At 47.5% G+C, this 24,929-nt stretch overlaps 1 protein-coding gene across 1 annotated transcript in view; it reads left to right on the top strand.

Moving 5' to 3' along the window:
* ZNF536 (zinc finger protein 536) overlaps window positions 1-24,929 on the top strand; it is a 395,649-nt gene that overhangs the window by 55,684 nt on the left and 315,036 nt on the right. Inside the window, exon 2 of the mRNA XM_088830251.1 lies at window positions 10,086-10,201. The gene's annotated coding sequence lies outside the window, so the exon portion shown is untranslated. The remainder of the gene's footprint in view (window positions 1-10,085; window positions 10,202-24,929) is intronic.

The raw sequence follows: 24,929 nt of genomic DNA, 5'->3' as shown, positions 1-24,929 counted from the left end.
CAAACGGTCCTTGGAACGCCTGGAAACAGACTCCAGTTTCAAGTCCAGACTCTGTTTCTATCTGCTTTTTGTGTTTCCAATACAGTGATACAATGATTTATTCTGGTTTTATCTGTTATACCTGCAATTGATCTGCTGGTGATGGGATTAAATTTATCATTTTAGATGAATAAATCATAGTTAGATAGCCAGAAAAATGTTTAGTTGCATAAAAATGCCTATTGTTTGCTTACAACACATGACGTTTGATTTTCACTATAATCAAATTACTACAGTGCATTATTTTTACTCCAAGATGTTGATTTTTTGCTATCTTAAATTGAATCATTTTGGCCTATTCACAAATGCTATCTTTAAAAAAAATATTTTCCTGAAATCATACATTCAAACAAATGTTGACTTTGGGATGTGGATTATGCAGTGTTCTGAGGTTTTGTTAAATTAGAAATCACATAATTTTCTAAGCCTAATTACAGTACAGAAGATTCTGGTTTTATATTGTGCTTTTTGTACAGGAAAAGACAAACTGCTACAGAGACTGCTTTGGTATGAAACTAACAGTAAAACCAAACTCATTTTAAAAGAACTGAGATTGGAATTCATAAACTCAGTAGAAGTTAAGTTGTAACTACCCAGACAGTGAAATTCTGAACCTAAGATAATGCCACATTTCAAATCCTTATGAAAATAAAAACAACCCAACAAAAATTATTGAGGAAAAAACTCCAGCATGAGTTTAATTTTATCCAACTTTATTGGCAGCTTATTTTGAACTAATGTGCAATAAAGTTGCCAAGCAGAACAATTGAAAGAAATGAGAAAAAACATTTTTTTGTTGTTTCCTTACACTGTTTGTTTTAATAAAGGCTGTGGAGCAGTAAACACCTGAATCATGACTTGGTTTGGGGTTAGCCAGAGAGCTTTAGGACTTATCAGTGCTGCTGTGATTAGCGAGTTCACAAAAGGGCAGGCGCTGGGCCACTGGGCCCTCCACTTCAGCGAGTTCCAGGGCAGCTGTCCCTGGGTCTACTCTATTTCCTGCCCCCACGGGGACCAATGGGGGCCCTGGCGTAGGCCCTTCTATGGTAGCATCATCCTAGCTCCCCCATGAGTAAGATAAGTACCCACTCCTAAGGAAACGCCTTTCACATGAATGTTTCTGGAAAAAGGGCTTGCAAGTCCAAGGGATCCAGCTGATTGTAAACAGTGTCGGCTTCATACCCTCATTTTGTACCAGAGACTCAACACTGCCTTTTTAGAGAGCATGTGTTTATGCCTACAAAACGAACTTCTGTGTGTGTGGATGCTTGTCCTGAAGCCACAACTAGTGTTTCCTGGGGTGGGGGAGCATCTCTCTGTGAGACCAGTCACAAGCTCTGTTTACCGAGGTTCACAAGCTTCTCAGCCCCTCCCTCATCCAGGACAGGGGCTGGGCCTGGGGGAGGCTCCCATGTGGAGGGCTGCCTGCAAGAAGACCTTTACCTGGGAAGGCCCAGGGCTCATCTGGAGTTGGTGGGAGGGGGTGATATGCACAAAGAGTTGCTGACTGGAGGTCCCAGAGCACCTCCACAACCTCTGGACAGTGGGATTAAAATCCAACATGCATATGTGATTTCTGCCTGGGAGAAGTCCCACAGGGTCCATCAGATTTTTGAGGAAATGCCTTTCTTACTGGGGACTTGCATGGTGGCTCAGATGGTAAAGAATCTGCCTGCAAAGCAGGAGACCTGTGTTCAATCCCAGGTTGGGAAGATCCCCTAGAGAAGGGAATGGCTATGCACTCCATTATCCTTTCTTACTAGGATCTGAGAAACAGATAAACTTAGATGTAAAATCTAAGAGATGCTAACCTATTCTTCCCTTGGACTGCAAGGAGATCCAACCAGTCCATTCTAAAGGAGATCAATCCTGGGTGTTCATTGGAAGGACTGATACTAAAGCTGAAACTCCAATACTTTGGCCACCTCATGCGACGAGTTGACTCACTGGAAAAGACTCTGATGCTGGGAAGGATTGGGGGCAGGAGGAGAAGGGGACGACAGAGAATGAGATGGCTGGATGGCATCACCGACTCGATGGACATGAGTTTGGGTGAACTCCAGGAATTGGTGATGGGCAGGGAGGCCTGGCGTGCTGTGATTCATGGGGTTGCAAAGAATCGGACATGACTGAGCGACTGAACTGAACTGAACCTATTCTTGGAGAAACTGGGAGCTGCTTCAGGACAGATACAAATGTCTGCTCCTGGGAAAGTCTTGACTGCAGGACATGGGGTTGGGTATGGGGAAGAAACAAGAGGTGGTCACTCCCAAGTGCGTCACACAAAGTGCAGCTGTCTCAGTACTTTTTAGGGTGATGTGTTGAGGGGACGACTGTGATGGCCACAGGCAACAGATGTTGGGGGAAGGAGCTGAGGCCTGCAGTGGGGAGGAGCCGTCTAAGGTTGGGGCCCTCCCTGGGCCATCTCTCTGGCTTCCCATCCTCTGTTCTGTCCCCAGTAATGGGACTTGGATACAGCCGTGGCCCGTCCCCATGGCCATTTCAGGGACCCTGCATGTACCTCCTTTGTTCCCTCTTTGTACTCACACTGGGCCTTATGTCTTGGAAATTGTCAGCTTTTTTGGCTCACCTCCTGCTACCGGCACCTGCCGTGGAAGTCGCTTGCTGAATGGGTCTCTCTCCTGGGCCAAAGTAGAGGTGGAGGGCTGTTGTTTAGCCCAGGATGGGCTTGCGGTGGCCTCAGAGGCTCGAGTTCCCCGTGGCCAGGAGGTCCTTTGGGGACTGCTGTGTTCAGTCCCCTCATAGGACGGTTGGGAGAGTCAAGGCTGGAAGGGAAGAGACTCTGAGGTCAGACACTGAGCAAGTGGCCGGGCTGGGAGAGGACAGGCTGTGGATGCCTAGCCCCGTGACCTTGTCCGCGTGTCACCTTCCTCCTCTAGTTCAGCGTGTGTGAGGCACCGTTCTGTGGGAGACACGTAAAGAGGTGGCCGGCTCTGTACGATTTCACCTCCTGCTGGCTTATCTTTAGTATAACAGCAGCAACAACAGGTAACTACTTCCAGGCACGTGAGGTCAATTAATTAATTACTAATCATTTCATTTAATTAATTCTTAGGACAACCTTATGAGGTGGATACTACTTTCACCCCCATTTTACGGATGAGGAAACTGGGGCTCAAGTCCATAGTCAAAAGTGCAGTGGAGGAGTAGGCTGCTCACCAGACTGCTCACTGCTGGGTCACTGCTTTCAGTTTCCTCCCCTGCACTGTCCCCAACACCAAGAGATGACTTCAGATTCAACATGCCTGATCATTTTTTCCTTTGATATGGTTAGATATTTATTTTACATAATTTGATGGAGAATAATATTGTTTTTGATTTATGGCAGTGTTATATAAAATTTCCATTAAAAACAAATCTGTGAGTTAATTTCAGGAAAAATCCTACTGAGTTAATGGCATAGGTATAAGCAGATCTGGCAATGAGGTGAAGGTGGGGTGCAAATGATTAAAATGTGGGCCACATTGTCCCCAATCTAGTTAGGGTGGGAGGAAAATGTAGTCACTCTCCATTTAGAAATTTCGTTCTGGGAGATGGCGTCTGATAATGGCTAAAGGCCAGTTTGTTTAAGGGAGAGTCTTAGATGTTTGTTTTTCTTGATGTGTGTGTCAGGTAAGTAGCTCTTTACCCACTAGAAAGACTTAGAGATCCAGGAAGCCTATGGTCTTGCTCAAGGGTCACGCCTGGGTCTGAGTCCACTTGCCTCAGTGGGGTCTGGCCTCTAGCTTAGAATCAGCAGCAGGACTGGAAGCAGAAGAGAGGAAAGGGAAGCTAATTGGGGCTGGAAGACCATCAGTGTGGAAAGACATCTCTTCTAGTTCCTATGTAAACACCAGACTGCCCAGGTGTGGATAACTCTACTGGAGTTGGCATATGGTTCTGCTGGCATCCAGAGCATGTCCTTCAATGCCACTATGAGTGCTGCCACAGAATTAACTCTTTCTGGGCTATCAGGAAGTCTCCAATCCATTGGTTCTCAAATTGGCTTCCATGGAACCCCAGGGGTTCCAAGAAGAACCTTGGGAGTTCTTCTCCCAAGAAGGGGAGAACTCAGAGCTGTCTCTTGCAGAGAAGCTGCTTTTAATGTGGTCAGATTTCTCTGGAAAAGGAATCTTCCAGAAAAATACTGAAAAACCATGATTTAGACCAAGTACTTAATTCTGTGGATGGGAAACCAAATTCCACAGAAGAGCAAAGATCACAAAGGTTGACTCTCTCCAGTCATTTTAAATAGAAAACATCTTTATTTATGCAGATAAGTGGAGCTTGGAAGAAGAAATAAAATATTAATATAGACTTGAAAGGAGTCATGAGGGTTCCTATGGTGCAGTCCCGTGCTTCCAGGAGCCTGGCCACCAGCACATTTGGTGGAGATGGATGTTGACCTGGGAATAAGCTCTCCATGGGCAGGGGACCCAGGAGTCACAGGGCAGAACAGCTCAGCGATATCAGACTGTGACAGCTGTTAGTTGAGTGGTGACTGGGAGCCAGACCCTGGGTTAAGCACTTTCAGATGTGTTATCTCCATTTTAAAGATGAATAAGTGGAGACTTGGGTGATGATGTGAATTCTCAGTTTCATTGCTGGGCCTTACTGGGCTATCATCTAGGGACTGTGCTCCTGATGCTGTAGCTTCTGCCTTCCAGGGGGCATCCATCAGTGTCTAGCAGGTTCAGGATTGCACCAAATCCGGGTGCCTCACGATCAGAAGCACCTGACTGAGCCCTTTCACTCTGAGGGTCCAGACAGGAGGCAGGAATATTTGTCTTGCTTTTCCTGAGTCTGTGGTGGCTGCCCCACAGGATTTTCTAGGAATTTGTGTTCTTTGAGATACAAGAAGGAAGCCAAGGATGGGTCCAGACACTTTGACAATAAATCAGACCTTGTTTACCATTTCTTCTCTTCTATCTTACATCAACCTAGTCATGCTATAAGAGCTCGTGTATATACTTGTTCATTAAAAAGGTATCAGTGGTATTCTTTCATTCATTCATAAGGCATTTTTTTTCATCTACACATTTTTGAATTTACACATTACTTCCTGCATTATTCCTTTTTACACTTTTCCAATTATCGTTCTATCTCTCCATCCGTTCACTCACGCCTGGATGCATTCTTTCACCTACTTCTTCATGTGTGCGCTTATTTCATTCATTCTTTTACCCTTTCAACAAGTAAATCACTTTGGAGTTAATTAAATTCTCTGGGGAAATGTGGACTAGTTTAACCACACCCAGGGAGGACTCTGGCACCTTCCTCATTGTTGGGTGTAGAGGCACATGTTATTGTTGTTCAGTTGCTCAGTTGTGTCCAACTCCTTACGACCCCATGGACAGGAACTCCAGGCCTTCCTGTCCTTCACTGTCTCCTGGAGCTTGTGCAAACTCGTGTCCATTGAGTCGGTGATCCCATCCAACGATCTCATCCTCTGTCATCCCCTTCTCCTCCCGCCTTCAATCTTTCCCAGCATCAGGGTCTTTTCCAGTGAGTCAGTTCTTTGCATCAGGTGGCCAAAGTATTGGAACTTCAGGTTTAGCATCATTCCTTCCAATGAATATTCAGGGTTAATTTCCTTTAGGATTGACTGGTTTGATCTCTTTGCTGTCTAAGGGACTCTCAAGAGTCTTCTCCAGCACCACAGTTCAAAAGCACCAGTTCTTCAGTGCTCAGCCTTCTCTATGGTCCAGCTCTCACATCTGTACATAACTACTGGAAAAACCATAGCTTTGACTATATGGACCTCTGTTGGCAAAGTGATGTCTCTGCTTTTTAATATCCTGTCTAAGTTTGTCATAGCTTTCCTTCCAAGGAGCAAGCATCTTTTAATTTAATGGCTTCAGTCACTGTCTGCAGTGATTTTGGAGCCCAAGGAAATAACGTCTGTCACTGTTTCCCTTGTTTCTCCATCTATTTGCCATGAAGTGATGGGTCAGGATGCCATGATCTTAGCTTTTTGTATGTTGAGTTTTAAGCCAACTTTTTCACTCTCCTCTTTCACCTTCATCAAGAAGTTCTTTAGTTCCTCTTCCCTTTCTGCCATGTAGAGGCACGTGAAGTTGGATAAATAGTGCCAGGCCCCCTGAAAGAAAATTACTGGCCCATGGGAGGCATAGGCTAATGCCATCTACTGTGACCATGGGATCTGAATGTCACTTAAGTGCTGCAGTCTTGGAGTCTTTCCTCCCCAAGACTTCCCAATGACCTGAGAATACATAGGGGCCCCCCAGACCTTGTCAGTAAGTCATGTGACACCAAGTGATCCTTGAGTTGCTCCTGGGATACGAGAACTGGCAGCATGCCTCACGGGAAGCAGAAGATGGTTGAGTCTAGGAACCGGGGCTGTGATTCGACAGTTTGGAAAGGAGAGGTTCCTTGTCCAGATGGTACATGCATGGAGTGGGCAGGAGATACAGTGAAGGGCATAGTTGGAGTGAAAAGTAACAAGAGTCTTTCAGAACTATGTTTCCTTCTCCTCCTCCACCAAAGAGTTTCCGTCTGTTTTCTTTTCTTTTTTTTTTTGAACCTTACATTATCCCTGAAAAATAGGCAGGATGAATGCTATGATGCTTATTTTAAGATTCTGGATTTGAAAGTATAGAACCATAAAACATAGCCAAAGATGAGGTGTGAGTCCTAGCAGTAGTAGTAATATTGACAGAGAGCCAGGCTAAGAACGAGAATGTTTTACACCAGGACATGAAGTATTTGGGGAAGGACCTGCCTCCACCAGATAAGTGAAGATTAGAAATAACTTTTCCATCAAGCTCTGAGTTGGTGTCAGGAATATAGATTGATTGCTTCCATGGCTTACGTGTGAACTTCTCTTGGTTTATTGAGATGGTCATTTACTCTTGCACTCAGCCTTCCTTGTTTTACATGACTCCCAATGCATATACATGCCCTTTCTGCTTTCCAGACTTGTTTTAAGTGTCTGGCTACAAGGGCGCTTTTGTTAAGTAGAGCATCGACCATACCAGTTGACTCTAGATGATGTGTTGAGCCTTAACTGCTCTAACTTTCCTCTCTGATGGAAGGTGGCACGGGTGGGTGGCCAGTTGAAAACTCCTCCTACCCTCCTTTAGACTGTGTACTTAATTCCTGAGATACTCTCTTTCCCCTAGGTATTCACTAAGCCTCACCCCAAGAAGACAAGCTCAGGTGGTCAGTTTTACCTGCGTATCAGAACCCCGCCCACGTTGAATCTCAACTCATGACCAATCAAGAGTTCTTCCTGTACCCGGGTTCCCTAGGTAACAGGAGCCTTCACTTGAGAAGGAACACAGGAAAGAGAAGATCCACCTGCACGTTCCTCGCGTGCCTTTGTCTGCCATCCACCTCAGCCCTGGCGCCGCCCTCATCGTCCAAGCATCCTTTTGCTTATTGCTCTACTTGATTTAGAATACACAGCCATAAACACGCAGGGCAGCCAGCAGCATGGCCGGATATAATATTAATTTCTTTTCTGGTTTATTTGTGAAGGAGTCAACCATATAAATCACCTTAAGCCACTAAGACAGAAAGTGAAATCGCATCTTCAAATGGAGAAGTATAGTGTGTTACCATTAAAAACTAAGAAGAATTTGTGACCAATTTGAGGATCTTAATGTGGGCATAGTTTTGTTAACATTGCTGTAGATTATGTGAAATGCTCAGAAAGTTTTTTTCCCCCTCCGTTTTAGTGAAAAGCATTGGATACCTATCAGTGGCGTATCGTTAGAAAGTCTGGTGTCTGCTGGACAGTCTCCTTGTAATGCCATTTTTCATGACTTGTTTAATTAACAACCATTTTTGACCTAGACTAGTTATAAAAGTGTTGCTATTCTCTCCTGCTAAATTATGTCTAATGAACATATTTGCATGTTATCAGATATAGCAATATATCATTTCAAATTTTGGCGTTTAAGCCTGCATCACTCAAAACAGCTTTTGTGGATTAGTAAGCAGGTGAAATCAAAAATCTCATTTCATATCTGACATTAATAACTTTCAGGGGGAATGAGCATTGGCATTTATGTCTGGACCAGAATCGAGCCCAATGTCCTAGAAACACAAGGGCAGCAGACAAACCTACTCACCAGATAGGAAAATAAATCATGCATAATGCAGAATTTCTACCTTACATGTTAATTAATGTGTGCAATCAATTACTGATGTTACAATATGAGAAAGAAACTGGTGGGGAATGGGGTAATAAAAAATACCTATAGATTTATCTGCTTCTTTTTTCTATTTAAACAAATAGTCTTCAAGCCTGTGAATGCTGTGTTGAGACATGCTCTGAATAATAAGCATCATAAAATCTAATCAGATTTATAAGAGGAATTGATTGTTGTGGCAGGAGGAGAGGGTGGAAAATAAGCTGAAATTTAAGTGTTAATTTTTATGCTAATCCACAGTGGCTTCATATGAAGCAATTTTGTTCTGTGCCACAAATATAAAATTGTCCCTTGCAGAGAAATGTCAGCTTGCTAGACCTGAAAGCAGTAATTTATTAGGTATGTTTCTATTAGTATGTGTCACAGTTGTTAGCAGGCTATACACACAATGGTGCTTCATACTTATCCTCCAAGTCTCAGAATGTTTCAGCTCAGTGGCTGGAACGTGGGGCATTAATACATTATCATATGCGGGGTGGTCTGTGCCCTGTGGACAAAAGGCTATTTAATACAATTTAATGTCATTCTGAGAAGAAGTGGAAAAATAAAGACGGGGAATAAAATGGCATCTGTGTGTTTCACAGTGCACTCATGCACAAACCCTCAGTTTAAGAGGGATGACATTTCTGCCAAGAAAAAGAATAAAACTGGGGCATTTTTTTTTTTATAACCTGTTCCCCACTGCAGTATTTTCTAAATGCTATTAAGTGATCGATTTACACGGCCCCATGATGATGTCATCTATAAGAAGGGGAATGCAGATGACAGCAAAATACTAGTGACAGTGACCTTGTTTCAGAATCCTTGGAACCCTGTCAGCTTTGCTTCCAGTATATGGTTTCAAAGAATGTACTTTTTGGACAATATCTAGTTACTGGGTAGTGAATTAATAGAGTTAAGGGTTCTGATGCAATTCACATATAGGTCAATTACATGCGCCAACATCTGCTCTGTCACTATCATTTGCATATAGCATTCATATGTTAATGATGCCTCTTTTTACTCAAGTAATATATTTAAAAAACAAGATTTGCATATCAGTTTGGATCAGTATATTACAAGCAATTTATCATTTTCTCCTTCTTGTTATGATTTTAAGAACAATATCTTGAGTGATGGCTGCTATATTTGAGCACGGCTCTGATTTATACAAGAAACCCTTCAGTGGGAAAGCTTCCATTCTAAAGCTGCTTAGAGCCTTATAAATCAATAATGACACAGATGGACTGGTGATAATCTATTTAGAATGCCTGATAGCAAATATTGTTGTACAGATGATTAGAGTGGTAACTGTTTTAGCAGAAAGCCTTTCTCTCTTTGTAAATGGTAAGTTTGAACAAAAAAGTGCTCACACATGGACTTCATGTCAGGAAATCTTCGTGCTGGGTCTGGATTGCAAAGGGGAGAACATGGGGGGAAGAACAAAGAGACTTCCCGCTCCTGCCAATATAATCATATCATTCCCTGTTTCTTTAACAAAACAGGACCTCTTAATGGAATTGTGTCTTCAGGTGTAAATAGCATTAAAAGCTGCTTCTCCTCTCCTCTTTGCCCTGATACAGCGCAAGGAGTGAGAAAATAAAGTGGAGGTTGTCAGAAGTGGCAGCTGCTTGGAATCCTGATAAATATAAGCTTTTATTGATCTGATGAAAATGAAAGATCCCAGTGCTAGGCAGTATTTAGCTTCTTGTCTACAGCACGTCACCGGTGGCCTTGCATTGGGATAGATTTTCATTCTCGTACACCGGATTTGATTTCATCTTTAACCTTTTCAGTTGAATTTCCTTGACCTCTGCATATTGCTGTGATTTGGTGAATTTGTTACATTTCACTTTACATCATTTCTTTCTATATTTCCTTTTGTGATAGGGAACTGGGACGCCCCTCTGGCAATCTGTCAGTGCCTGGATCAGCTGCATCCTTTCTGGGGTATTTTCTCACCAGACTGACAGTCCTTAAGACAAGTATGCAGTTGAGCTGCTAAGGTAAGTCTTGCCATGTTGGAACTCTTTGCCCTGGACACGCATCATTTCCTCCTGCTTTGTCGTGCTGACCTAACACAAATCCCAACCAAATGGCCCCTCTCCCTCTCCCTGGCCAGGGGCTTCCTCCCAGCCTCTGCCCCACCCAGGTAGGACTCCTCTACCTGCCCATAGCTCTGGGAGAGTCGTAATTGGCAGGACCATTCGCCACGGGGGAGGGATTCCTTAGTGCTTTGGGTGTGTTTGGGGATGGGTGGGTGGGGGAACAAAAGAATCATGAAAAAATGTTATTTTCCTCTCTGTGGCTTAACTCCTTTCTCAGGTTTTCTTCTGGGATAAATACGAGGCTTCAGTACGCAGTCCTGAGGTGCTGCTAACATATTCTGGTTCCAAGAAAGTGCCGCTGTTATTTTGAGTAGTTTTGATACAACCAAATCAAAGTGAAGATTTGAAATAGCTTTTCTGAAAGCCCAAGCTGAAGTCATAAATTATTCTGCACCATGATTCTTTCTGATAGTAAAACCATACCTCTTTGCCTGACATTGCTGAAATGTGGAAAAGTGAAAGTTAAAAATAAAATGAAACATTTAAATCTTGGCTGTTGAGAACCTCAGATAGACATCAAGGCCAGTCGATAAAGGCCCCTATCAATTAGGCTTCCACGGTTATCACCAGATTTGGTTTATTAGCAATTGCACAGGTGCGGGGTTCCGGTATTAAGATTGAGAAAGGCTAGGAAAAAATGCGGGGAAATACCATAAAATGGGAAGCGAGGGGTTGGGGAGACAAGGTTGGCTCAGTGGCAGGGCCCCGGGCCATGGTGGTGCCATCACTTCATGGAATCTCTTAGGAGGAAGTATCTGCAGCCAAAGGGTTGGAAGTTTTCCCTTCTTTTTTTTTTTTTAACCCCCTTTCCTTTGAGTTAGAAAGTGTTGATTTCACACTGTGGTGCGTGTTTTCCGTCAGCTTCTTGGTGGGTGTATTCTGTGTTAAGAAAAGGAGCAGCGAATACCAGCAATTGTAGCTTCCCTGACGGCAGGCAGGCGGGCAGTGGCTCCGGGACGCTCTAGCACCCGGTCTGCTCTGGCGATGGAGGCAGCCACGGGCTTCCCGAGCCTCCAGACTGAACTGTTTGGCTACTTCCCTCCTCAGCATAACGCAGGCAGAACAATTTTTGGTTTCATAGCTGTTTGGTTGGGAAAACAAGCCTGCGGTTGCCAGTAAGGTTTAGAATTTGCCTGCCAGATCAGGGAATGTCTGTGAAGACTATTTTCCCTCTTGGGAGGCAAAACACAGATGGGGGAGTTAGGAGTCTTACAATATTTAGCTGCTACATTGATGGTAGTGATTCTGCCGCCTGGATGCTCACAGTTTCTGAAGGCCCAGCTTAGTGTCACCGCCAAGGGCCTCAGGTAGGGAAGGTGGTGGGTGGGGCTCTCCGACCCCCCCACAATCCCGCTGTGGTTGCTCTGGAACATTCCATGTTCTGTGGCTTTTGAGGCGGGCAAGGAGGCACTGCGAGAATGCTGCCTTTTCCCCTTGACCCATGCCAGGGTGAGAAGGGTGCCCGAGGGCAGGAACTGCAGCGACTTGGGCTTCTCCTGTGAATGAGCCATGCCATCCTGCACGTGGCCCCTGAGACCCTATAGCGTAGGCAGAGGCACTGGGCTCACCAGATTTCCTGCCACCCGTGCATGCGTTTTAAGAAGCTGATCACTTCGTATACTCTGGACCTCATAGAAGATGAAGAAAGATGATGTGCTATTCTTGGGATTGGTCATGAGCAGGTGGGGAGAGTTTCCTTCGTGGAAAATGTACGTCTTGGAATAATCTGGGGTCACGTGAACTGGAGTAGAGCTAGAATTTTGTATCCAAGAGCAAGTTCTGTGCTCCAGAGACCAAGAAAGGGGACAGGCTTTCAAAACAAGCAGAGGGCATGTGGGCATCTCCTTTCTTGCCCCTTGCTGATTCCTCAGCACACAGGATTCTCAGACCCCGGAGCCTGGAATTATGATGAGCCGGTTGAGAAATTTCTGGACTTCTGAAGGTACTTGTTAGGGGAATCTTACTCCTATTTATCTCCACCAATGCCCTCCCCTTACTTTGAAATAAACACTTGAATTTTTAAAATCAAATACTCTAAAAGTACAGCTTTGGGATGACCAAAGCACCATTATATAGAAACCCTAAGCAATCAGAGAAGGCACGGCACCCCACTCCGGTACTCTTGCCTGGAAAATCCCATGGACGGAGGAGCCTGGTAGGCTGTAGTCCATGGGGTCGCGAAGAGTCAGACACAACTGAGCGACTTCACTTTCACTTTCATGCATTGGAGAAAGAAATGGCAACCCACTCTTGTTCTTGCCTGGAGAATCCCAGGGACGGGGGAGCCTAGTGGGCTGCTGTCTATGGGGTTGCACAGAGTTGGACATGACTGAAGCGACCTAGCAGCAGCAGCAGCTAAGCAATCTAATGCCAACTGAATCCCTCACACATATCAGAAAGTGATTTACTGTCCTGCCACAACATGGCTTTCCAGAGCGATCCCAGCAAGGAATAGAGGCAGGGCCTGGTGGTGTGGCCGTCCAGCCTTCCACATCTTTACCTGCAAAGACCCCCTTCTCGGTCTCGAGGCCCAGCAACTTCTAGAAGGAATTGGCCCTCAGAGACCATAGGACCTTCTTTCCGTCAGATGCAGAGTTGCTCCTGCTGTCCCCGAGACACGTTCAGGACCCTGGACTCAGGGTGCTGTCCCGAGGCGGTCCCGTGTCCTGGTGCAGACGTGTGAGTCAGCAGCCTTCCCGCATCTGTAGTAACTGCTGCTGCTAAGTTGCTGCTAAGTCACTTCAGTCGTGTCCGACTCTGTGTGACCCCACTGACGGCAGCCCACCAGGCTCCCCCGTCCCTGGGATTCTCCAGGCAAGAACACTGGAGTGGGTTGCCATTTCCTTCTCCAGTTAAATGCTGCAGGAGCGGTACTTTGGGAGCACAGAGGAGGGAGTGAATAATTGTAATTTTTGTGTGATAATGATGATAAGCCCTGCATATGTGTGTGGGGCTTTGCGTCGTGTTTGATCTTCACTGGGAGCTCTCCAGGCTCATGGAGGTAAGGATCCCTGCAAACTCCTCGGTATGCAGCGATGAGGTAGGAAAGTAAGATCCCAGTACTCTCACTTTGCCTGAGAGAAAAAGAAAATCAGAGATAATTTTAACTCCAGAGGGAAGGTAGAGTGAACTAGAAGAGTTTCTTGGGGTTATCTTAATACTCATCAATTCCATTGCAGGTAGATGATCTTATTGGTTCCATTTTTCAGATGTGGAAACTGAGGTCAGAGAAGTTGAGTGGCTTCCCCCAGGTCACGCAGCTGCTGGATGGCGAGGTGAAGGTTTGCTTGTGCTTCTTTCTGATCTTAGCACATGATCCCTTGTCTATGGAGCAGCCCTGGGCAAGGGCTAGGGCACAGCAAACAAGACAGGGGCTAGGGCACAGCAAACAAGACAGCCATGGATAAGATGATGTCAGAGAGTGATACGTGCCAGGAGGAAATGATGTTTGGGGTGACACAGGGGGAGGGGGAGTATCTGTACTTGGAGGGTGAGGGATGGCCCTCCTGAGGAAGGCATGTTGGAAATGAGAGGTCTGAAGTACATGGGGGAGCCAGCCAGTGCAGGTCTGGAGGAAGAGCATTCCTGGCAGGGGGAGCAGCATGTGCAAAGGCCCTGTGGTGGGGAAGAAGCCAGTATGTGTTGGGGACAGAGTGGAGGCCATCGAGGCTGGAGCACATGAGCTCTGGAGAGAGGGTGGGTGGGTTGGAGGGCTGGATAGACATGCCTTTGTAGACCATGGCAAGGACTATTGCCTTTCTTTTACTTTTAAGCTGCTTTTAACCAGAGAGCATGTCTTGAGAAACCCCCTCCTTTCCAGGGGTGGGAATGCTCCTAGAGCCAGAATTCTGCGAGTGACTTGGACCAAGTTTTGGTGGGTTGTTGGCTGTGGCCTCAATTTTCTACCAAGAGGGATGGCCTTGTGACTAGTGTAAAACTGGGAGTCAGGAATTTCAGGAACCGTGGGTATAGGGAAAGTGGCCAGTCGCATGGGGGCCACTGTGGTTCATGACAGTGCCCTTTGGCTGCTCCTCTGGACTTCCCGGGTGGCTCAGTGGTAAAGAATCTGCCTGCAATGCAGGAGATGCACGTTCAATATCTTGGTTGGGAAGATCCCCTGGAGAAGGAAATGGCAACCCACTCCAGTATTCTTGCCTGGGAAATCCCATGGACAGAGGAACCTAGTGGGCTACAGTCCATGGGGTCAAGAAAGAGTCAGATACAACTGAGCCACTAAACAACAACTGGACCCAGCTGAGCCCCCACCGCTGTAGGCTTCAGGAGAGCTGCAAGTGGAAGTCTATAGGGCTTCCTTTGAGCAGGTTTGCCTAAGTCTGTGCAGGCCTCTGCTGCTGCTGCTGCTGCTAAGTCACTTCAGTCATGTCCGACTCTGTGTGACCCCAAAGACGGAAGCCCACCAGGCTCCCCCGTCCCTGGGATTCTCCAGGCAAGAACACCGGAGTGGGTTGCCACCTCCTTCTCCAATGTGTAAAAGTGAAAAGTCAAAGTGAAGTCGCTCAGTCGTATCCAACCCTTAGTGACCCCATGGACTGCAGCCCATCAGGCTCCTCCATCCATGGGATTTTCTAGGCAAGAGTACTGGAATGGCTTGCCATTGCCTTCTCCGTGCAGGCCTCAGGGAGGTGTAAACATGCTCCGTTCACTACCAGGAAGTGTTAACTCCAAACTGATAGTGATCACTTCTTTGTCAGTGCTGATTTGTGGGTCATCTAATAATGCGTTGAATGAGTTTGAAGATTCTTGGTGGTTATGGTTTAGGCATCTTTTCCCTCGGGTAGTACAGGTGCTATTGTTAAGTAGGACTCTGTTTAGAAATTCTCAGTAATTCCTAGATCCATAGAACCCTGGGGCTAACAGAAACTTTTGCTATCAAAGGTACCTTTATTTTCTAGGTGAAGAGACTGGGGCCTAGATAGGGCAAGGGATTTGCTCAAGACCACACAGTGAGCCATTGGCAGAGTCATTCTCAACGGGGTACAAAAGGCCATCCCTCAGGCAGTTCCAGACAGCTCCAGGGACTCTCTTAGCTGAAAGAAGGCACCAGCAGGAGGAAGGGCTGGTGTCCTGGTCACCTTGGGAGCTTGCACAGCTCCCAGGACAGTCCTGGTATGCTGCGTGTTGTCAGCAGTCATTCACTGATGTATTGATGGACTAACCGCTCACCTCCACATATTGTATTTATTAGAATTTGTTGCACCTTGGTTTCACCAAATGCAATATATTCAAATCCACATTTCTGAATTTTCTGGAATGCAAGGATTGCAAAGCCCAAGGCCTGCCTAGTATGATTTATGTCAACACCCAGGACATAACGAGGCCAGGACTCTGGTTGTGAGTTCCTGATACCTGCACAGGTAACTTGAAGGTGCCCCGCAGGTATTCCAGTAGGTTTGTTTTAGGGATATAAGATGCTGAAGGTTTTGGACGAAGGTGGTCAGTGCTGAAGGCAGCCTGGTCAGGGGAGGGCTTGGACTCTGCCCCAGAGTGTGTTGTCAGAAGACACCTAGATAGGTTTTGGCCCAGCAAGATGCTTACTCCTTGGAAGGAAAGTTATGACCAACCTAGATAGCATATTAAAAAGCAGAGACATTACTTTGCCAACAAAGGTCCGTCTAGTCAAGGCTATGGTTTTTCCAGTGGTCATGTATGGATGTGAGAGTTGGACTGTGAAGAAAGCTGATTACCGAAGAATTGATGCTTTTGAACTGTGGTGTTGGAGAAGACTCTTGAGAGTTCCTTGGACTGCAAGGAGATCCAACCAGTCTATCCTAAAGGAGATCAGTCCTGGGTGTTCATTGGAAGGACTGATGCTAAAGCAAATTCCAGTACCTTGGCCACCTTATGCGAAGAGTTGACTCACTGGAAAAGACTCTGATCTGGGAGGGTTTGGGGGCGGGAGAAGGGGACGACAGAGAATGAGATGGCTGGATGGCATCACCAACTCGATGGAGGTGACTTTGAGTGAACTCCGGGAGTTGGTGATGGACAGGGAGGCCTGAAGTGCTGTGATTCAGGGGGTCACAAAGAGTCGGACTCGACTGAGCAACTGAACTGACTGACTGGGCATCTCTCTCTAGGGAGTTGTCATTAACCGCACTTCAGGGTCCAGGTAGGACATGCAGGGAGCTGGAAGTGTGCCGAGTGGGTTGGGGAGAGCTGATCCCATTGCAGGGGGCCACTCATCTCTCATCAGCTGCATTTGGAAATGTGGACTGAATTTTCCCAGGTCTTCATAGTTTTTAAGGAAAAAAGTTTAAAAAAACGAGTTCCTTTCCTCCAATGTTGGCAACTTATGAAGTTAAAAAAAATTAACTTTTCAAACACAAGTGTTTCTGTGGACCAGGCAGCACTCTGCTGAGCACAGGCTCATACACACAGCGGGCACGCGGTGAGGCCTGTCCAGCGCTGACCTGAGCTGCCCACAGCGCAGCCCAGGCTCCAGAAATACAGGCAGTGAGCAAGGAAGGCAACGTTTGCAGCCCCAGGCCTCACCCTTCTGCCTTCTCTCCCTGCAGAGAGGCCTGGGAGGCCCCTGGTGACATGGGGTGGCTTGATACCGGCAGGAGGTGCAGCAGTGGGAACACCCACCTTCCAGGAAAGGCGGTCGGGATCCCTGTCTGCAGGCCTCCCCATCCCACCTCACGCTGTGTCTCTCCAGCACCTGAGGTATAGGGCACCTACTTGTGTCTGATACGGGGACAGGGTGATGCACGGTGTGGGGTTCTGCCCCTAGGGAGTGGGTGATTGGATGACCCCTCCTCACATGGCCCACACCATGGCTCCCTCAGACCCCTGATTTAGTCCTCATGCGTGGCCAATCCACTCACTCTGCTCACCTGTGTTTGAAGTGGGGTGGCCCTGACGCTGTACCTAGCTGACCGGAAACTCTGGCTGCCACTGGACATGGGTGGCCTGTGTTGACCTTGGCCAGAAGCGCAAGAAGATTCTATCCTGAGAGGCCACCTGGTATGGGAGAGAAATGGCAAGGCTACTCAGCCCACCCAGTGCCTATCCTGGTCCCATGACCCTGCTCTATCCTGCAAAGCTGGCCCAGGGCCTCAGCTCCCCTGAGAGGCTGGCAGGTGGGCCAGCATCCCCTGCGATGGGGGAAGACCCCGTGCATCTGCCCGTGGCGGCTCCATCAGGGCGCTGTGCACCAGCACTGTCTGTGCTGGGAAGGGGCCGCTGGTCTCGGGGCCTCACTTCCTGCTGGCCCCTGCCTGGCTCCCACTCACCCTTGTACACTCCCTTCACTCGTCCACACGCAACATGGAGTTTCTGTGTGTGTAATATTATTTGTTTTTATTTCTGTAATCCCTTTATTGTTTGCACAACTGCTGTCAGACTGTTGCCTGAAAGTATCACAGGATAATTGCAGAACGCCTGCATAAGTAATTTCTTATGAAATCGGGCCTTGTCTGCATATAAAATTGTTTGTCGTTGCCGCATACATGGACTTCATTATATCCAGGCTGTCTACCGGGCTCGCACCTTCCCCACAGGCCACGGCGACGAGAAGGCCTGACACTGGGAAATAATGAAATACTATGGTTATTCTCTTTGGTCATATGACATTGCTGGAGGGTGACAGTAGGTCCGAGGTGGTCATGGTCAGAGAGAGCCTGGCCCTGGAAGGGGAAGGGGACCCAGGTCTGGCTTTCCCCGGGCGGCTGCTGGTGAGGCCAGTGGCTAATCCGTCTGAGCCAGGCATTTCTTCCGACCACATTTCTGTGATATTAATGGTGTGTGGTAGTGAAAGAAATGTGTTTTATTCTCGAGTCTAACCCTGCTGTTATCAAAGTAACTTCCAGCTTATTAGCGACAAAGGACTTTTCTCCTCTCTGCTGCCCTGTTCGCCAGGGCTTCCTGAATTAAACTGCTGTTTCCTGTCCTTTATATGCATGACCACATCTGGGTAGCCTGCTCACAGCCCCGCTGCTTAATAACAATCACCTTCCCTTTCAGTCTCTGTTGATTGTTTCTAATTCACTCTGACAGATAGTGCCTGACAACTTGCCGGCTTTTCCCTCCCTCCGTGACCTGAAGTTACTCACAGCACTTATATAGTCTGTCATTTTTAATATTTGATTTCATTTTAAGTTATGTGTTTTACTGAGAAGATGAAACCAAAAAAAAGGGGACTTGTAATGGAACATAAATTTAACCCTTCTTGCCATCCGGCACCAGCCTGAGCCACCCTCCCTGGTGTCTGGGTGACGGTTTCTCCTTCCTTCTGATTCTCCTGCTGCTGCTGGGTTTTCTTTTCTTCTTTCTCTCTCCCTCTCTTTTTTTCTTTCTTTCTTTCATATCTGAAAACAAAAGCTTCATGTCGTATTCTTTCCTTCTAATGGCGTTTGATTAGTTTATGGAACTAATAATGGCATTTTCTGCTCTGCAACCAGGTTACAATGGAAAGACCTTTTGGGGATTTTCCTCTCCAGGGAGGGAGTCAGGGGAGAGGCCTAGTGAAGTCAAAATGACTGGTGTCAATGAAGGTTCAGAACGTGATTTTGATCTTTCTTTCTGGATTTCTTCTTTTTGTGCCAACTCGTGTGACAGAGAAGGGCCGCTCTCCCTGGTTTGGGGATGAGCCCTTGGAGTGAGCCCTTCCCCAGAGTGGGGACCAGGCTGAGGCTGGCCAGGCATCTCCTTCTGCCTCTTCTTTCTGAATCTGCCCAGCGAGTGGCCTTGCTGGGCAGGCGTCCTCGTGGGGGGCGGGTGGCCCACGTCACCTCAGGGTCCACTCTGCCATGACTTGGCCTTTGTTTGCCACCAGACAAAGCGTCCTGTGTCCCTCTTGGCCCTTCAGAGGTTGAGAGCTGTGAGGCTGTGCATTAGGTCAGCTTTGCAAATAGACACCAAAAAAAAAAAAAAGTGGCATGTTAACCCAATGTGCCTCACTTGTTTCTGCTGGCCTTCTGTGGATGTTGGTCTGTCCCCACACAGTGTGGCTTGGGTGGCTGAAGAAGTGCAGTAAGAAGGATTGGGTTGGGGCTCAGGTCAGAAAAGTTCAAGTTCACTGTCACCCATACCTGGTCTCCCATGACCACGGCGCATCCCAGGTATGTGAGCTGCCAAGCTCAGAAAGGCCCTGGAGCTAAGTGTTCTCTGACTCCCGCGGAGCAGAGGGGTGATTGTCCTAGAAGCCAGGCAGGCAGGTATCCAGGGCGCTCTTGTAAAGGCGGTCTGCAGGGAGTACTGGGCTTGGCCCAGAGAAGCACAGAGACTCCAGGCAGGCCCAGATCTAGTGCCCAGGGGAAGATGTTCCAGCTGCTTCCTGCTGCTTCTGAGTCCAGGCCTGCAGACCAAGGTCCTGGGTGGGCCGGCCATGTCCATCTTGTTCCAGCTACTCCCAGGACTCTTTCAGTGGGAAGTTTTCTTCACCAAGCCTGCCCTTTCTAGAACCTGGGTTCTCCCTCTCTCTTTCTTGAGCACTGGGGCAAACTGAGGAAAAGGCCGCTTTCTAAGGGGGACGTTTTTCCTTTCTGTAGTCCCAAGCATCCCATCACTGGTTCCTTTCCTTCCGTCTGAAAAGGGTGAAAAAAGTCGAGAATAGTTATTTATTTTGATGGTTTTGCAATATTGCTTGTATTGTCTTTGTTTTGAGGTATTCTGATTAAAATTAAAAAGGAAGATTCTGCACAAAAAAGTAGAATGAACACAAACCTTTTAACTTTACATAAGAATTAAATATCTGTATACATAATGGTGTGTTATCAGTAAGAAGGGACAAAAAATGAATTTTCTCTTTCACTGACTCAGATGGTCTTTATGTGCGAGGTATAGGCCATATGTAGAGAAAGGGGGGGATGGTGGAAAGTCTTGTTTTTCCTTCTGTGTCTCCCCATATTTGTAACCTATGGGGGAGACCAGGCATGTGTGTGTGTGTATGACATCAATGGTCAGGCAGTGGTGCTGGCTCTCATAGTCTGGGATGATCTTCACAACGGCTCCATCTTAGTGAAGTTGGGCTAACAGGACCCGGGCCTGGAAGAAAGATACATAGAGAGGCCAAGAGCCACTGCCCTTTCTGCTTTTAGGAGGGCAGTTGAAATAGAATTTTAAAATAAGTTCTGTATTTGAGGTTTAACCTTCAGCAAGGCCAAATTATGCTTTCATTCCCCTTAAAATGTGCTCTTTGGCCATTATTGGTTCTTGTTTTAGAGTCAGAGAGAAATCGGGGGGTTGAAATCAACTAAAAACTTGGTTTGGTCTTGGTGCTCCACGGACCATCTATTACCTGGTGAGGTTGGGGCTGCGGTGGAGGAGAATCCCTCAGAGTCCAGCTTTTCTCGGAAGCTAGCCTGTGGGCAGGATTGGACTTGGGCCTGGAGGGTCCTCAAGCTCACTGCTTCCCCAGAAGGCAGCTCTGTTCAGGGCGGCAAGTTAGCAGGGCTCCAAGGCCCATCTCGGAGAATTCACTGACACTGGTCCTAAAGGGAGGTAAGAAGTGTGATCCTTCAGTACAGTCGACAGAATGCAAGGGCCCTGCCGCCGTCCTAAGCAACCCGTGGGTACAAATACGGAGCAGAGAGGTTGCACAGGGTGCCAATCATGAAGGGCATGTGGCCTGGGCCACCACAGAGATTAAAGAGAGAGCCGTGCATCCAGACACGGGGAGAGACCAGTTGATCAGAGCAATGGAAATAAGATGCTGACCAGCGATAAGGGAGCTAATGATGGTTGTGGGCCTTCTCTGTGCTCAGCACTGCACATCATTTTAGGAAAGGAAAACCAAACCCTTCTTGTGGCTCAGGAGGAGCTTCATGGAGAAGCTGGTGCTTCTTGGGGACCAGGAAGATTTTCATAAGCTGAGGCGAAGGGAAGACCAGAGAGAAGTTATTTGCAGAAGGTGGGGACTTGCCAGATGCATTTGGGGCTGGGGGAGGGGCGTATCCTGAGGGGCTAAGGTGGCCATTCCAGGTTGGGGCAGGAAAGGGGGAGATGTGGGAAAACTGGGGGTGGGCTTGGTGTTGGGGTGACAAATAGCCTTGTTTTGTTGGGACTTGGGATGTAAATCAGTGTGAGTGAAAGTGTGGGTCAGAGCCCAGGGTGAAGGCTGCCTGCAGGGTAAGAGTATTCATGATGAGCCGGGACACACTGCAGAAACGGGTGTTGGGAGGACCGTTTGTACTATGACACTGACCCGGGGCAGTGGACACGGGAGTAGGGAGAAAGAGTAGAACTGAATGCTGCCCTTCTCTTCGTTGGGGCTCACAGTGACCTCAGAGACAGAGGTACCCCAGTGACAGCTCTGGGCCGGGGTGTCCAGGCTGCCTGGCCTGCTCGGGTGCTCAGCTATAGGTACGTTGCTCACATCTCAGGCCAGAGCCGAGAACTGTGCACAGCACGTTGGCCTTCAAAAAAATAATAAAAAAGGGATTGCCCTTTAACCTGCCCCCTCCCCCACCCCCACACTTTGTATTCATCAGGGTCATCCTCATTTTTCTTTTCATATGTATACAAAAGATGCACTTTGGGTTACACAAGGGGTATATGCCAATGTTGAGAGCAGATGAGAACAATGGAACAATTAGCAGATTCATCAGTTCTTCTGCTTATACTTCAATTCCAAGAGTGAAATGTTAGTTTGTTCAACTCTCTGCTTTACGCCTTGATCACAGTGTGAAAGTGTTGACTAAGCTTAGCTTCCTGGTCGGAGGGTCGAGACCCATGGCTTTTAAACATGCTTATATGAAATCCAAACATTCATGGCCACTGGTGATCTTGAAATCAAGGCACAACTTATAAAATGAACACATAATTATCTTGTTTATTCAGGGTATAAATAGAGTTCATGCATTTAAAAATTTTTCTTCCTGATAAGGACTTTCGCCAGCATTTGGTCTTTAGATAGCCTGTCTCCCTGGCGTGCTCTCTCCCTCCCTGCGCCCTCCCTACCCTTCTCCCTCCGTTTCCCCCTCCCCTGCATCCCTCCCTCTCTCCCCTGCCCTCCTCTCTCTCTCTTTCATCTGCTTCCTTCCCCTCCTTCCCTCCTTCTCTTTCTCCTTCAGAAAGGGGTGACTTATTGGAGCTGCTGTGGCTGCCCCTGGCAGAGGCAGGGCTGTGATTTCTTTCTTGGAGTCCCTCCTGCTTCCCCCACAGCTTTTGGCAGAACAGGGATGGGTGCCCAGGGCCGGCCTGGTGTGCTTGGGTGCATCTTTGCCACTTCCACAAATCCAGGGAAGGGCCGTGAAGCCCACACCTGCCTGTGACAGCCCAGCTGGGGACCAGATCCAGAGAGCAAGGCTGCCTGTGAATGAAACCTTCCCAGACCCTCCCTGGTGGGGGTTGGGGGGGCACAGTTTATGCTCAGAATGACTCCTTAGTTCTAAATCTGTCACTTTCATCATGCACACACCTCCTTTTTCGATTTTTATTATACCGAGTACCACATACTCCTAGACTTAATATTTTTTTAACACACTTCTTTGAATTAAATATATTTAGCTCTGTCCTAAATAGTAATCTCTATGAAATCTCTGGTGTCCATTATATGTTTTCTCATCTCAAATAATAAAATAATTATTTAAGTATTAATTGTTTTTGAAAGAGCAGGGGTTTTTTTGGTTATCACTTAAATCATCTTGTGCGTCAGCCAGCAAGCCTTTCAGGATCAGCGAGTTGCCCTGTTGGAAGGTCTAGCCACGTTCCTAGGATTGAGTTCAAGTTACTCCATGAAGCCACTGCCTTCCCAGTTCCCAGCCCCTCCAGCAAGTCCTTCTGACTCCTGTTTCTCATGACTGTGCCCTCAGAATCCCTGATTGTCATTTACATATGTGCTGGTCGCATCTGACAATGTTGTGAGCAGTTGTTGGGCCATGCTGTCTGACTTTTTGAAGGGCAAAGAGTCTCATCAGTTGAGCTAGCTGTCTTGCAGTTTGTCAGTTTAGTCTGTTTATCCGTGCATGTGTGTATCTCTCTACCTATCCAGCCATCCTATCCGCTGTCCTGCTCCGTATCTGTGTATCTGTCACCTGTGATCTATCAACTGATCCATTCATCCATCTATCTACTTATCTTCTAATCCACCTCCCACTTTCTTTCATCCTCCTTGACGAGCCAGGCACTAATTTAGGCCCTGGGAATATAGCAGAGGACAAAACCAAGTCCCTGCCCTCATGAAGCTGATATTCTAGTTGAAGAAGGAAGACAATAAACAAATAGAGGAAGAAACTGGAAACTGATCTGTAGGGACACGTGCCGCACAGAGTACTGAAACAGCGGGGTATGAAGCAAAGCGCCCAGGACCAGCTGAGGCTGAGGGATCAGGGAGGGCCCCTCTGGGACGGCGACTTTGGGCCCAGGCTCTGAAGGGCAAGGCAGAGCCCTGCCAAGATGGCGCAGCACCTGGACAGAGGGCAGGGCTCATGTAAAGGCTGTGAGGGAGGCAGGGGCGGGCTTGATGACTGAGGGGCAGGGAGGAGATTCAGATAGAGCCTTGCAACCATATTTGATTCCAACTTTGATAAGTTTTTCATTTCTCACTTCCTAGGGGCTATAGTCCCTTTTCTCTGTCCCTCAGCTCTGAAAGCCCTCGTGTCAAATCCCTTCTGCTGGGAGCTTTGGAAGCAGGGCCATGTTGTCCCCTGCAGGCTTGGAGGGCTGGAGGGGAGAACACCATGATGAGGCGCCCGCTGACATGCTAATATTTCATTTTAATCTTGAGTGCCAGGTTACTTTCCAAATGAAGTGTCTCAGGCAAGGCTCTAACTTACATGAAATAAAAGAGTTTAATGCTAATTAAATATCATCTGACTACTGAAGCCGTATTTATTGGTAGTCTAAAGGAACATCATCTAGGTGGGTGGACTGGGAACATGCCTCTGCTAGGAGTGCACCTTCGAGTCCTGGGACTCTTGCATTTCAGGCTCATACACCCCATGCCTGGCAAAGCATGTGGGGCTAGGGCCCCGGAGAAGCCCCTGCAGCTTTCTCTGCTGGGTACAGAGATCAGTGCCTTTAATGTAGATTTGATTCAGGAGGTCTGGAGCCGGGGGGCCAAGCTGCTCGTTTTTAACCAGGTCCCAGGAAGTGCTGATGATGCTGGTCCAGCTGCACGGTGAGTAGGAGGGTCTAGAATAGACCAGGGTTAGCTGGCTCTGACCCAGGCTCCTGCACCACTGCTCACAGGCAGTGACAGCCCTGTGGGCAGTTTCGCCAACCCCTCCGTCTCTCCCTCCTCCTCTCTCTAGCCCAGGCCTTCCTCGTCGTCCTGCCTGTCCCAGCCTCATTGTCGCTTTCCCCAGGGTAAGAATGGGGTGATTCCTCCTGGTTGTTAAAGTCTTCATGCAGGGTCTGGCCCGATTTTCCTCCGTTTGCTTAGTCTTTGGTTATCTGATCTTTGCTCCTGATTGCCTCACCCAGACTTGTAAGAGTTTGGGGCAGCTCAAGGGCAGAGCCTCTGTTCCAGTCCCCTGCTTCTGAGCCTCTGGGATTGGCTTGTTCTTCTCCTGATGGCAGGGAGGAGGGTGTACTTCCTGACTCTCAAACAGGGACTCACATAGGGCAGAACTGGCTTCAGCAGCCATGTGTTGGTTGAGCTTGGTGGGCGGGGCCTCGAACCTGAGGTCACATTCTCCCGTCTGCCTTCCAGCTTCACTTT

The sequence above is a fragment of the Moschus berezovskii genome, chromosome 22 (genome assembly GCF_049115385.1).
Source record: "Moschus berezovskii isolate FMDL1 chromosome 22, NW_MosBer_1.0, whole genome shotgun sequence".
NCBI classification, from domain to species: Eukaryota; Metazoa; Chordata; class Mammalia; order Artiodactyla; family Moschidae; genus Moschus; species Moschus berezovskii.
This window is presented reverse-complemented; position numbering and strand designations above follow the sequence as displayed.